Source organism: Leopardus geoffroyi, chromosome E2, assembly GCF_018350155.1.
Source record: "Leopardus geoffroyi isolate Oge1 chromosome E2, O.geoffroyi_Oge1_pat1.0, whole genome shotgun sequence".
Taxonomy (NCBI): Eukaryota; Metazoa; Chordata; class Mammalia; order Carnivora; family Felidae; genus Leopardus; species Leopardus geoffroyi.
Window position 1 is genome coordinate 10,019,676 of NC_059335.1, and position 11,623 is coordinate 10,031,298.

At 56.8% G+C, this 11,623-nt stretch overlaps 1 long non-coding RNA gene across 1 annotated transcript; it reads right to left on the minus strand.

The window, feature by feature from the left end:
- On the minus strand, positions 1-1,507 carry LOC123578763. Its single transcript, XR_006702502.1, has 2 exons — positions 517-1,507; positions 1-411 (listed from the first exon to the last, which is right to left on the minus strand). It is a non-coding gene; the product is annotated as an uncharacterized LOC123578763 (long non-coding RNA).
- Positions 1,508-11,623: the final 10,116 nt, after the last annotated feature.

Here is an 11,623-nt window from a genome sequence, read left to right on the forward strand (position 1 = left end):
GCACATCGGTTTGATTCTATTTGCATGAAGTTCTAGAACAGGCATAACTAAATCTCTGTTGGTAGACTTGAGGATAATGATTGCCCGGGAGAGAGTCAGTAGAAGGGGGTCCCCAGGGGATCCTGGTAGGAGGCGGGGGACCTGTAATGTTTGGTTTCTCCCCCCAGGGCTTCTGCACTCGGGGTTCGTGGGTTTTACAAAAGTAGGTACGTCGTGCCTTCGTGTCCACAACGTTTCAAAGGATTTTGAGGGGCGCCTGGGTGGCTCGGCGGGTTAAGCATCAGGTCTCGGCTCGGGTCACGATCTCACGGTTAGGAAGTCTGAGCCCCGCATCCGGGGGTCTCCGCTGTCAGGGCTGAGCCCGCTTTGGATGCTCGGCCCCTCCTCCGCTCGTTCTCTCACTCCCTCTTTCTGAAAAATAAACGAATAGACGTAAAAAAAAAAAAATAATTGTGTTGTTTTTTTTTTTTTTTTCAAATACAATTTGGAAGCTCAAAAAATACCCGTAAAAAATACCTTGTGGTTATATGTGAGACGGAGTTAAGTTCTCGCATTAGTCCGTCATTATCAGGCTACGAGAAGCTCTGGTGGGAAATTTGGCCGCCGAGCGGGCCCACGTTCGCCCTGGCCACCAGGGGGCGGCCTGGCGCCCTTCTGGCCGCTTGAGATGCGGCTCGAGCATTCATTCGACGAACCGTCCTTGCCCTGTGCCAATCTACGCTGGGCCGGGCCTCGTTGTCGTCTGCGGATCTGTGAAATGGAGATTGGAACGTACAGCTGTGCCGGAAGGCTGTCCCTGTCGCCATGGAGCTCACTTTCTCCAAGAGGAAACAGACCATAAATAGCTAAACAAAAGGATGTTCAAAGGAGGGCTGCGGTGCAAGATAAGGCTGCTCCCAGGGGACAGAGATGGTCCGAGAGGGCTTCTCTGACGAGCGGACGCTTGAGCAGAGCCTAGAGGGAACCGTGGGGGACAAGCCAGGTGACTGTGGGGGCGTCCCAGGTGGAGGAAAGAAATATGGGGACCCCACTCACCGGCTGAAAGGTGGAAAGGGAGACTGGGGTAGACAGCCAGACACAACAGGAGGCAAAGAGCCACACATCTTCTGAGGCAAAGCCCTTCGGGGCTGAGCTACAGACCAGATGAACTCGTTTGACCCTGGGGAGACGCAGGGAGGCGATCGGCAGGTCCTGCCTGGAGGAGGTGGCCCGCGACTCAAAGCGTGGAGGGCCCTCCGGATGACTGAATGAATATTTGTTGTCTCATGATCGTTTTAAAGGCCCAATTGGCTTGCCGACTGCTGTATCCCCAACCCTGAAAAAGGATCCGTGCTGACACTGACATTTTTTTTTCAGTTTTTATTTTAATGCCAGTGAGTTAACACTCATTGTCTACATGGCGGCCTCCCTTTTGTTCCGTGAATTATCTCCTAAACCCATCCCAAAGCCTCGGCTCCCACAGTACTCTTCGACCCTCCACTTTACAAAGCAGGACAGCAAAGCCCGGAGCTCGTCCGGCCGGGATTTGAACCCACGGGGATCTTTCTGACTCCCAGAGCTCTCTCCACCACCTCTATCATAAATCTATTATAATTATGAGTATTGCCCTAGGCAAGGTACTTAACGTTTCTGTGCCTCAGTTTCCCATGTGGAAAATGGTGCTTGTGGACAGCATGTTGTAAGGATTCAGCAAGGTAAGTGAGGTGCTGGGGCGCCTGCGCGGCTCAGTCGGTTGAGCGTCCCGCTTTCGATTTCGGCCCAGGCCGTGATCTCACGGTTCACGAGATCGAGCCCCACGTCGGGCTGTGAGCTGACAACGCAGAACCTGCTTGGGGATTCTCTCCCTTCCTCTCTCTCTCTCTCTCTCTCTCCCCTCCACGGCTCTCTCTCGCTCGCTCGCTCGCTCTCTCAAAATAAATTTTTAAAAAATTTTAGAAATAATAATGTGCCGAGAACAGCGCTGTACCTTTTTGCCATTATCCATTGAATCCACCAACAGTACTGAGCAAATTATGTAGGCTCGACTTGCAAACTATGGTACAGAGATCTGACTAAATCCAGAATCCTGCCCCATCTCCCACCTCTCAGGATTGTCATAAGGATTGAATGAGGTCAGGCACACGGTAGGTACATAGCATGGGACAACGGCCGTTAATTATCATTATTTCTTTTATTATTATTATTATTTTAATGCTTTTATTTATTTTTGCGACAGAGAGAGACAGAGCATGAGCAGGGGAGGGGCAGAGAGAGAGGGAGACACAGAATCTGAAACAGGCTCCAGGCTCAGCATAGAGCCCGATGCGGGGCTCGAACCCACAGACTGCAAGATCATGACCTGAGCCGAAGTCGGACGCTTAACCGACTGGGCCACCCAGGCGCCCCAATTATCGTTATTTCTTTCAGCCCCTTTCTTTATCCTTCCAGCTGCTCAGGCCCAAACCTGGAGTTTCCCCAAACTCCCCTCTCTCCCTCACATCCCCACCCAACGCCTCAGCCCCCTCCCGCGCCTCCCCCTTCAATCTGACCCCACAGCCACCGTCCCACCCAGAGTTTATCACGGGAGCCTCCTCGCTGGGCTCCCCTGCTGTCTGCTCACAGCCTGTTTCCCACTTGACCGCCAGAGGGCGCCTGTTAGAACTAACTCGGCTCGCCTCCCTCGGCTCAGAGCCCTCCAGGGGTTCCCACCCCATCAGAGGAAAAGCTAAAGTCTTCACCCGGATTCAACCCCCTCTCAGACCTCACCTCCCACCCCTCTCCCCTTTTTCGCTCACTCCTGGACCTTCCAGCTTCATAGTACCTTCTCACCATCCAGGATGCGCCCACTCTGGCCTCAGGATCTTTGCACCTGCATTTCCCTCTGTCCGGGCATTCCTTGCGCCCCCCCCCCCGCCCCCTTCCTTTGGGCCTTTGCTGAACTGGCTTTCTCAAGAAGACCTTCCTTGGTCACTTTAGTGAATAAAACCATCCTCAACACTCTTGAGCCCTCTTCCCTGCTTCCTTCTTTGACTCCAAGACTCACTTTGTATTGTTGTGTATGTTCTTTATTGTCTGTATCCACCCCCACCCCCCTCCCCCCCATCCAGAGTGTCAGCCTCATGAGGACAGGGATTTTTGTCTGTTCTGTTCATTGTTGTATCCCCGGTGCCTACAACCGTGCATGGCACAGAAGAGGCCCTCGGTAAAGCTTTGCTGAATAAATGAATGAATGAATGAATGACCACAGTCATCGTGGTGGTGACAAGCATTCCCTTTTTTCCCCACGTAAGCCCGCAAAGAGCTCCGTTCACCAGCTATGTGACCTTAAGCGGCCGACCTCAGTTCTCTGGCCTCAGTTTACCCGTTGTCAACGGGATTGAAAATAGCCTCTACCCCTTGGGGTCGTCGTGAAGATTAAATGGGTTCGTAGCTGCAGCGTTCGGAAACCGGTGACACGGTCGGTTAGCAAAGGTGGACGGTGCGGGGCGCCTGCGCTTCCGCATTTTGCCGCTCGGGGGCAGCAGGCGCCCGAAGGATTGGCCCGCTCGGCCCGCGCGCGGGGAAAAGGAGCGGGGGCAACTCCAGCGGAGGAAGCTGATGAAATCCCAGCCAACTCGCAGTGAGCTCATCTCGCCCGGGCGCCTCCGGAAGCCACGGGGCCGCCTGGCCTCCGCCTGGCCCGAGCGATAAAGCCCCGGTGCTGAACCAGGGCGGGAAGTCCTTCCTGAAGTCTGCCCTGAGTGGGGCCTGCTGCCAGAAGCCTGGGCCTGCGGGGATGGGGGCGACGATGAAAGTAGCGAATAGCCCCCTCGCTGTCTCCGCAGAATGAAAAGTGGATTTTGAGTACGGCTGTGGGAGTGAGAGAGACAGGGGAGGGGGGGGGGAGGGAGGGAGGGAGGGAGAGACAGAGACAAGAGGCGGGAGAGATAAGGGAAGCGGAGACAAAGACGGGGAGACTGAGGCAGAGGAAGGGGACACAGAGACGGAGAGGAGGGACAGCTCGGCCAAGTCAGACGGAGACGGAGAGAGACAGAGATAGGAAGGGAGAGATGGGGGAGACAGACACTGGAAGAGACAGAGAGGGGATGTGGGAGACAGAGACGGAGAAAGCGACGGCAGGGACTCAGAGGTAGGGAGAGAGAGACATGGGAAAGCCAGAGACCTAGCGAGTGGCAGAGATGCGGGCGGCGGAGGCACAGAGACCGAGGGGAGGGAGTTGGCGTCAAGGGGACCGAGCTGCAGACTGCGGTGGGCGAGCCGGCGGGGCGACTCGGGGCCGGGGTCGCCCGCTGGGGCGGGGCCTGCGCACGCGGGGCGACGGGGGCGGGCCCCTCCCCACCCCCCATCCCCGGGGTGGCGGCGGCGGCGGCGGCGCGGCCGAGTTACCGAGTTACCAAGTTACCGCAGGATTCGCGAGCTTCTCACTGGCGAGGCCGCAGCCAATCAGAAAGCAGCGCCGCTGTTCTCGGGCAGGAGGCCCGGAGACGCGCGCACCTTCCCCCGACACCCAGCGAAGCGCACTGACACACAATCACAGCAGCTCACACACACACACACACACACACGCGCGCGCGCGCTGTCCCAGGGACGCGCAGCCTCGCCCCCCCCCCACGCACCATCCCAGTGACAAGCACACCGACACACACACACACACACACGCACCAGGAACGCGCCGAGACGCACGGCATCACACGGGCAGCAGACCCGGCCCCAGGACGCACGGCACTGCCCAGACCCACAATCACAACGACACACAGCATTGGCCTCACACCCACGACCACGTCGCCCAGACACATGCCATCCCCGGGACTGAGTCCCTAGAACACACGATGTCAGTGACACGCGCACACGATGGCAGCGACGCCCTCACGATCCCGCAGCCGATTTATCCCACGGACACACGATCACACAACACTGCCGAGACACGGCCGTGTATACAGTCCCGTGGACGCACAACATCGCCCCGACAACACAACCGCAAGGACACACGTAATCATCGCAGTGACACCCAGAGGTGCACACTCTCAGGGACAGGTAGGGCCACAGACACACAACATTTCAGGCATAATGACAGTGTCGCACACAGGGTGCCACCCCACGCGGCACTGTCCAGACACACGCGGGAACAGTAACACGCATGCATGCCTTGCCCTCCACACAGAGCAAAGCCCAGTGGCACACACTGTCCCAGGGGCACAACATGCCCAGCAGGCTACCCCAGTGACACCGATGCATCCGCTAACACGCGGGCGCAGTGACACAGCCCTTTCACAAGCACATCCGCTAACACGCACACAACCCCAATGTCACACGGACACACTCCATCTCAGCCCTGCGCACGAGCACATTGCACCAAACGACACATGGACCGCAACAACGCACAGATACACCCGTCACACCCGTACACAGCACGCCAGGACGTCCTGCGGGAGCACACTGACCCACAGCCACCCAGTGGGACACACGCAGCGCGCTAACAACCAGCATCGCCTGATGGACACCCACAACCGACCGACACGTGATAGCGCACCCACAGCCACACACACCCACGCGAGGCACCCGGACACAGCCACCATACTCCTAGGTCAACCCCTTGACCCACAGCCCGCTGACCCCACGGACCTCCAGAGAACCCTCCAGGACACAGACACAGTCACACAAACACTGCCCCCATCCCTGCCCTTGCCCCAGTGAGATGTGTGCAGTGTGGGATGCTGGAGGGGGCGGGTGTGCTGAGTGGGTTTGTGTGTGTGTGTGTGTGTGTGTGTGTGTGTGTGTGTGTGTGCGTGTGTGCGCTTATGCCTCCCGCTCCCGGCCTTTCCTGGGGGGGCGGGGCCATGCGGCAGCCGCTGTTACCGGGTAAACTTCCCCGCCCCCCCCCCAGCGCGGCCATTAGTCAACCCCCCCCCAGGATGATGTCATCGCCTCATTCTGGAGGCTGAGTAATCCTCGACTCCGCCCCCCCCCTCCAGGTACCGGGGTAGGGGCAGGCCGCACCTGGGCTCACCAGGGTCTGGAGCTAGGTGCTCTGCTCCGTGGGTCTCTCCGGGGTGGGGACTGAGGAATCTCAGCCTCTCTGGAGTGGCCTGGGGACTCACATCAGGGTCCCTTGAAGCCGGAGGCTCCCAGCCCTGGATCCCTGGTGGCCAACTAAAGGCACTGGAAGGCTGGAACTTCCAGACCTGGGGGCCAGGGCATCCCAGGGTCCTGGAACTGGGAAGAGGCCCCCTGCAGCGCTGTGAGGTCCTGGGTCACCTGGGCAGGTGTTTGGGGGGAGGGTGTCTGAGACACTTGGGGCTTAGACTCCCAGGTCGTTGGCATTGTGAGGCCTGGTACCCTGGTGTGGGGGAGGGGGGCTGGGGGGGGCGGGTGAGTGCCAGGGAGTACAGAGGGCAGCTGTGGGGTCAGATGTCTGGGTCTTGGGAGATGACCAAGCTGGACCCTGGGGGAAAAGGACTCAGAGGGGAGGGAAACGATTGGTCTGCACCCTGGGTCTGAGCTGGTGGTCATCTGGATGAGTTAGACACCTGAGGGTCTGGTGCCTGTTGGGGGGAGGGGTCTTCCAGTACCACTACGGAGGCCCCGGAGGCCCAGGGGCTCTAAGGCATCTCAGGGCCTGAGGTCCAAAGGCCTGAGTCCCTGTTTGGGAGGGGAGCTGGGATGCTGTGTCCTAACTTTCACAGCATCAGGCAGGCCTGGAGTCCCCTGTTGGGGGCACCCTCAGCCCTTGTTTCCTGGGGCTAGGAAACTAACATCCCCTGGGGTGAAGGGGCTCATATCTTTGATGTCACAGAGGGCATGGGCATGCCTGGGTCCTTTGGAGAGGGCGGAGGCGGTGGGGGGGGGGCACTCCTGTCTTTATGGGGTCAGGACGCTGGGTCCTTTTCGGAGGAACAGGGAATCCTCAGCTTCTTTTTCAAGATGCCTGACTCCGGTTTGGGGGGTGGGTGGCGGAGGACAAACAGCCCCTGCCTTCGTGGGGTCAGGGCGCCCAGGTCTCCTCTGGGAGGGGAACGCGTGGTCCCTGTTTTCACAAGGCCAACTCCTGCGTACCTTCCCGGTGGGGTGGAGGGACGGGATGCGCGGCCCCTGTTTCCAGCCCATCCCGCGTGCCCATCCTCGCCCGAGAGTGCGGGGCGGGGTGGAGGGGGAGGGGATGGGACGGTGCCCAGCCCGGGCCTCACCCCAGCCCGGCCGCAGGCTTGCAGGCCGTGCGCCCGGCAGCTCCCCGGGGCCCGGCTCCCCGCCCCCCGCGCCGAGGGCTCCCCCGGATCCGGGCGGGCGGGCGCGGCGGCGGCCAATGAGCTCGCTCGCCGTCTCCGGGAGCCGGGCCGGCTCTGCCCGCCTGGCATTGGGCACGCGGTGGGCAGCGGCGGGCGGGGCCTGGGGGGTCCTCGCGCCTGGTTGGGCCAGGCTTGTTGCTGGGTAACGGGGCGGCGAGTTTCCCCTGGCAACGGCGGCGGGTACCGCTCACTGGCTGGCCGGGAAGGAGGGGGGGCGCGGGCGCAGGCAGGCCCCGCAGACCCCAGCAACAGCGCGCGGCCCCCGCCCCGCCGGGGAGCGGTAACCTTCACACGCGCCGGCCGCTCGGACCCCGCGGACACCGGCGCCCCCGCCCAGCCCCCACCCGGCTCCGGTCCAGCCTCCGGGCCTGGGAGGCCGGCTGCACCCGGGAACCCAGGAGCCCCCCCCCCCCTCCTCCCCACCGTGGAAGGCCAGGACTCAGCCCCTGCAGTGAAAAGTTAAGTCCTTCCCAACTCCCTCTCCCCGAGCTGAGAAATCTACTAACCCAGCACGGCATACAAGATCCTGGGGAAGGTAGTGGGTCTGCAGTAAACCAGCGGGGCCATTTATTTTATCTATTTTCTTTAACCAGTATTTCCCACGGAAGCAACCACGGCGGGGGTGGAGGGGGGGGGGAGCCCCGTTCTAGGTGCGCTACAAACAGAAACCCATGCAATCCCCACATTTCATTTTGGGTCCCACGGTGACCCTCTTTGCACAGAGGAGGAATCAGAGAGAGGAAGCCACTTTCTCAAGGTCATCATTTGAACCCAGGCGGCCCGACTCCAGAGTCTGGGGGCTTTATCACTTCACTGTGCTGAATGTCCCTTCGAGAGGCCTTCTTATGCACAGCTTTTTTTTTTTTTTTTTTAATCGTTTTTATTTTTTAACTAATCTCTATGCCCAACGGTGAGGCTCGAACTCAGGCCCCCGGGGGACCGAGAGTCACCTGCTCTACCCACGGAGCCAGCCAGATGTCCTGAGGCATTCATATTCAAGATGAGAAACCGTGCAGGTCAAGCAAAGCGCATCAGTGGCTGGCCTGTGGACCACTGGTCTGAGACCCCTGCCCCAACCTGAGAGTCTTAGCTTGAGATCCTTGTTTGGGATTCTCAGAGTCAATGGACTCCCACACTGGCAGTATTAATGATGGGTCACATGTATCATTAATCACCCACTAGGCCCCAGAGCTTTATTTTTATTTATTTTTATTTTTTTACATTTATTTATTTTTGAGAGAGAGAGAGAGACAGAGCACAAGTTGGGGGAGGGGCAGAGAGAGAGAGAAAGAGACACACAGAATCTGAAGCAGGTTCCAGGCTCTGAGCTGACGGCACAGAGCCCGACGCGGGGCTCGAACTCACAAACCGTGAGATCATGACCTGAGCCGAAGTCGGACGCTTAACCGACTGAGCCACCCAGGCGGCCCCCCCCACTTTTTTTTTTTTTGGCCTTCTTACTCTTCAAAATCGTATGAGGCGGGAGCCTGTGCTGTCCCAACTCAAAGATGAGGAAATTGAGGCTCAGACACCAGACCACGGGCCCAGGGCCACACCGCTAAGAGGTGGGCAGAGCTGGGGATCCTAACTCAGGCCATGGAGACCCAGAGTCCATTCTCTTTGGTGAGCTCTGCAAGCAAGCTCGGCGGGGAGGAGCCACAGCTTTGGGGATCCTGACTGATTTCCCTGAGCCAGTGGCTCTCAGACAGGGGTGATTTTGCCTCCCAGGCGATATTTGGCAATATTTGAAGACATTTGGTGATTGTCACAAAGGGTGGGGTGCTCTAGCATCTAGTGGGTAGGGGTCAGGGAGGTCACTGAGGGCCCTACAAATCACATGACAGCCTCCATGATAAGGAATCCTATTTGGCCCCAAACAGAGAGGAGGTGGAGAAACCCTGGTCTGTGCCAAGCCTGGCCCGCTCTGTCCCCTGTCGACCACCCCACCCCTGAACCCGCTCATGTTCTCTCCTTCTGATCCCTCCCTCAGTCTCTGACTTTCTCCACTTCCCTGAGCTGAGTCTTCCTGTCTCTGTCAGTATCTCTCTCCATCTGTATCTCTGTTTCTCTCTCAGAGGTGCGGGTGACTCCTCCCATCTTAAGAGACCCTTGTCCCTCCCCCACTCCACCCCCCCCCAAAAAAAATAGACCCTTGTCTCCTATCCAGGGGAGCAGGGACCAGAGGCAGGATTGGAAGGAGGCCCAGAATGCTCTTCCAGGAACTTAGAAGACAGAGTCCCTTGGTCCCTCAGGAGACCAGGTAGAGGTGGAGGTGGGTGGGGCCTTCTCCTTCCCTGGGCCCCTAGGATAGGGGGCTCTCAAAAAGGCAGCCCTCCGAGCCAGTCACAAACTTTAGTTTTCTTTGCCCACGCAGTTTGTTATGCCTCTAGAAGGAAAACACCTGCTCTACTTAGCCACAGTCCTCACTACTCCCTGTTGCCTTACACTGGAGGCACTTCTCTCACTTATCTAACGATGGCTCTTGAGGTTGAGACCCCTGGTCCGGGGTGATAGGATGCCAGCATTTGGGACAGGATCTGGACTAGACAATGGGAAGGATCTTAACAGGTGACCATGTTGATGGCCTGGTAAACTCTTGGCTCACACCTCTCTCCCCACGAATCGTCACACTCGTTTTTTTTGTTTTGTTTTGTTTTCTAACATTCCAACACATCTGGCTTCCTGGTGTCCAGTCTTAGATGAGGCAGCTGGAGGGGACAGATCTGTAAGTAAGGATAGACTGTGAGCTAGCCCAGGGCTGGGTTTGCCAGGCACAGAGCAAACACGGACAATAATTAGTATTACTAGTGATAAGAGCTAACATTTATGAGGTGCTCACTATGTGTCAGACGCTGCACTCACTTGACTCCCATGCATGATCTCATTTCATAAAGGTCTAAAGCAGCGTTTCTCAAACACCTTTAAACTTGGTTTACGGTCAGAAACACACACTCTTTGTGACCTGGTATGTATTCCGGATGTATAAAGAAATTTTTCACAAAGCAACATTTTCCTTTGACTTCACGATAGTTTTAAATGATATTCTTTTTCTTTTCTTTTCTTTTCTTTTCTTTTCTTTTCTTTTCTTTTCTTTTCTTTTCTTTTCTTTTTTCTTTTTTCTTTTCTTTTCTTTTTTCTTTCTTTCTTTCTTTCTTTCTTTCTTTCTTTCTTCCTTCCTTCCTTCCTTCCTTCCTTCCTTCCTTTTTTTCTTTCTTTCTTTCTTTCTAAGTCTGGTCATGAGCCACTCAAGTCACAAGTCAAGGGATTGGCTATAAAGGGGCACCAGGGGAGTATTTGAGGTGATAGAAATGTTCCGGAACTTGGGGTGCCTGGGCAGCTCAGTGGGTTAAACATCCGACTCTTGGTTTGGTCATGATCTGAACAGTTTGTGAGTTCGAACCCCCGGCATTGGGCTCTGCGCTGATGTGTAGAGCCCGCTTGGGATTCTCTCTCTCTTCCTCTCTCTCTGCCCCTCCTTTACTCGTGCTCTCTCTCCTCTCTCAAAATAAATAAACTTTAAAAAATGGAAAAAAAGAAATGCTCTGAATCTTGATTGCGGTGGTGCACGCACATTTACACACAGCATGCATTAGTCACAACTCACCAAACCTTACACCCAAAAGAGTGAAGTTAATTACATATAAATACAGCTCAATAAAGTTCAGTAAAAACAAGATCCACAAAAGTGATTTCACAATCCATGGTTTGCTCATGATCCACAGTTTGAAAAACACTGGAAGGGAGGAAGAAAAGGGAAACGAATGAATGAAGGAAGGGAAGGAAGGCTGAATTAGTCCCCGGTATTTATTTATTTAGTGAGTAAGCTCTACACCCAATGTGGGGCCTGAACTCATGATCTGGAGCTTAAGAGTTGCTTGCCCTTCGGACTGAGCCAGCCAGGCGCCCCCCAACTCCCCAATATCTCAAGTCAGGAGATTTCACAGGAGATGTAAATTTCCTGTTTCTCTTGGGAAATGGAGGGACCTGGCCCCCGGGAGAACCACATTTGAGAACCTGGAGAAGCCTACCTTTGCTCGGGTCTGGCATCCTTCTCAGTCAGCCCAGTGCTGGGCACTCAGAGGCCACTGGCCCTGAGTGGGGGGGGGGGGGGGGGACATAGAGGGAACTGAAGGTATACAGGAGACCGAGCTCCGGAGCCCTTGGCGGGAGGCGGGGGAGGGGGGGGCGGGGGGTGGGGAGGAAGGATAGAGGGTCACCAAGTCCAAGAGAGGGCAAGAATGACAAAGAGAAACTGAGAAAGGGAAGTGAAAGCCAGAAGGCAGGGGTGTACCTCAGTGCAGGGGCTGCCCGGGCATGTCCCCGTCAGGTGCCTGGGGCTTCCTTCTTCCCTGGGTGCCCCG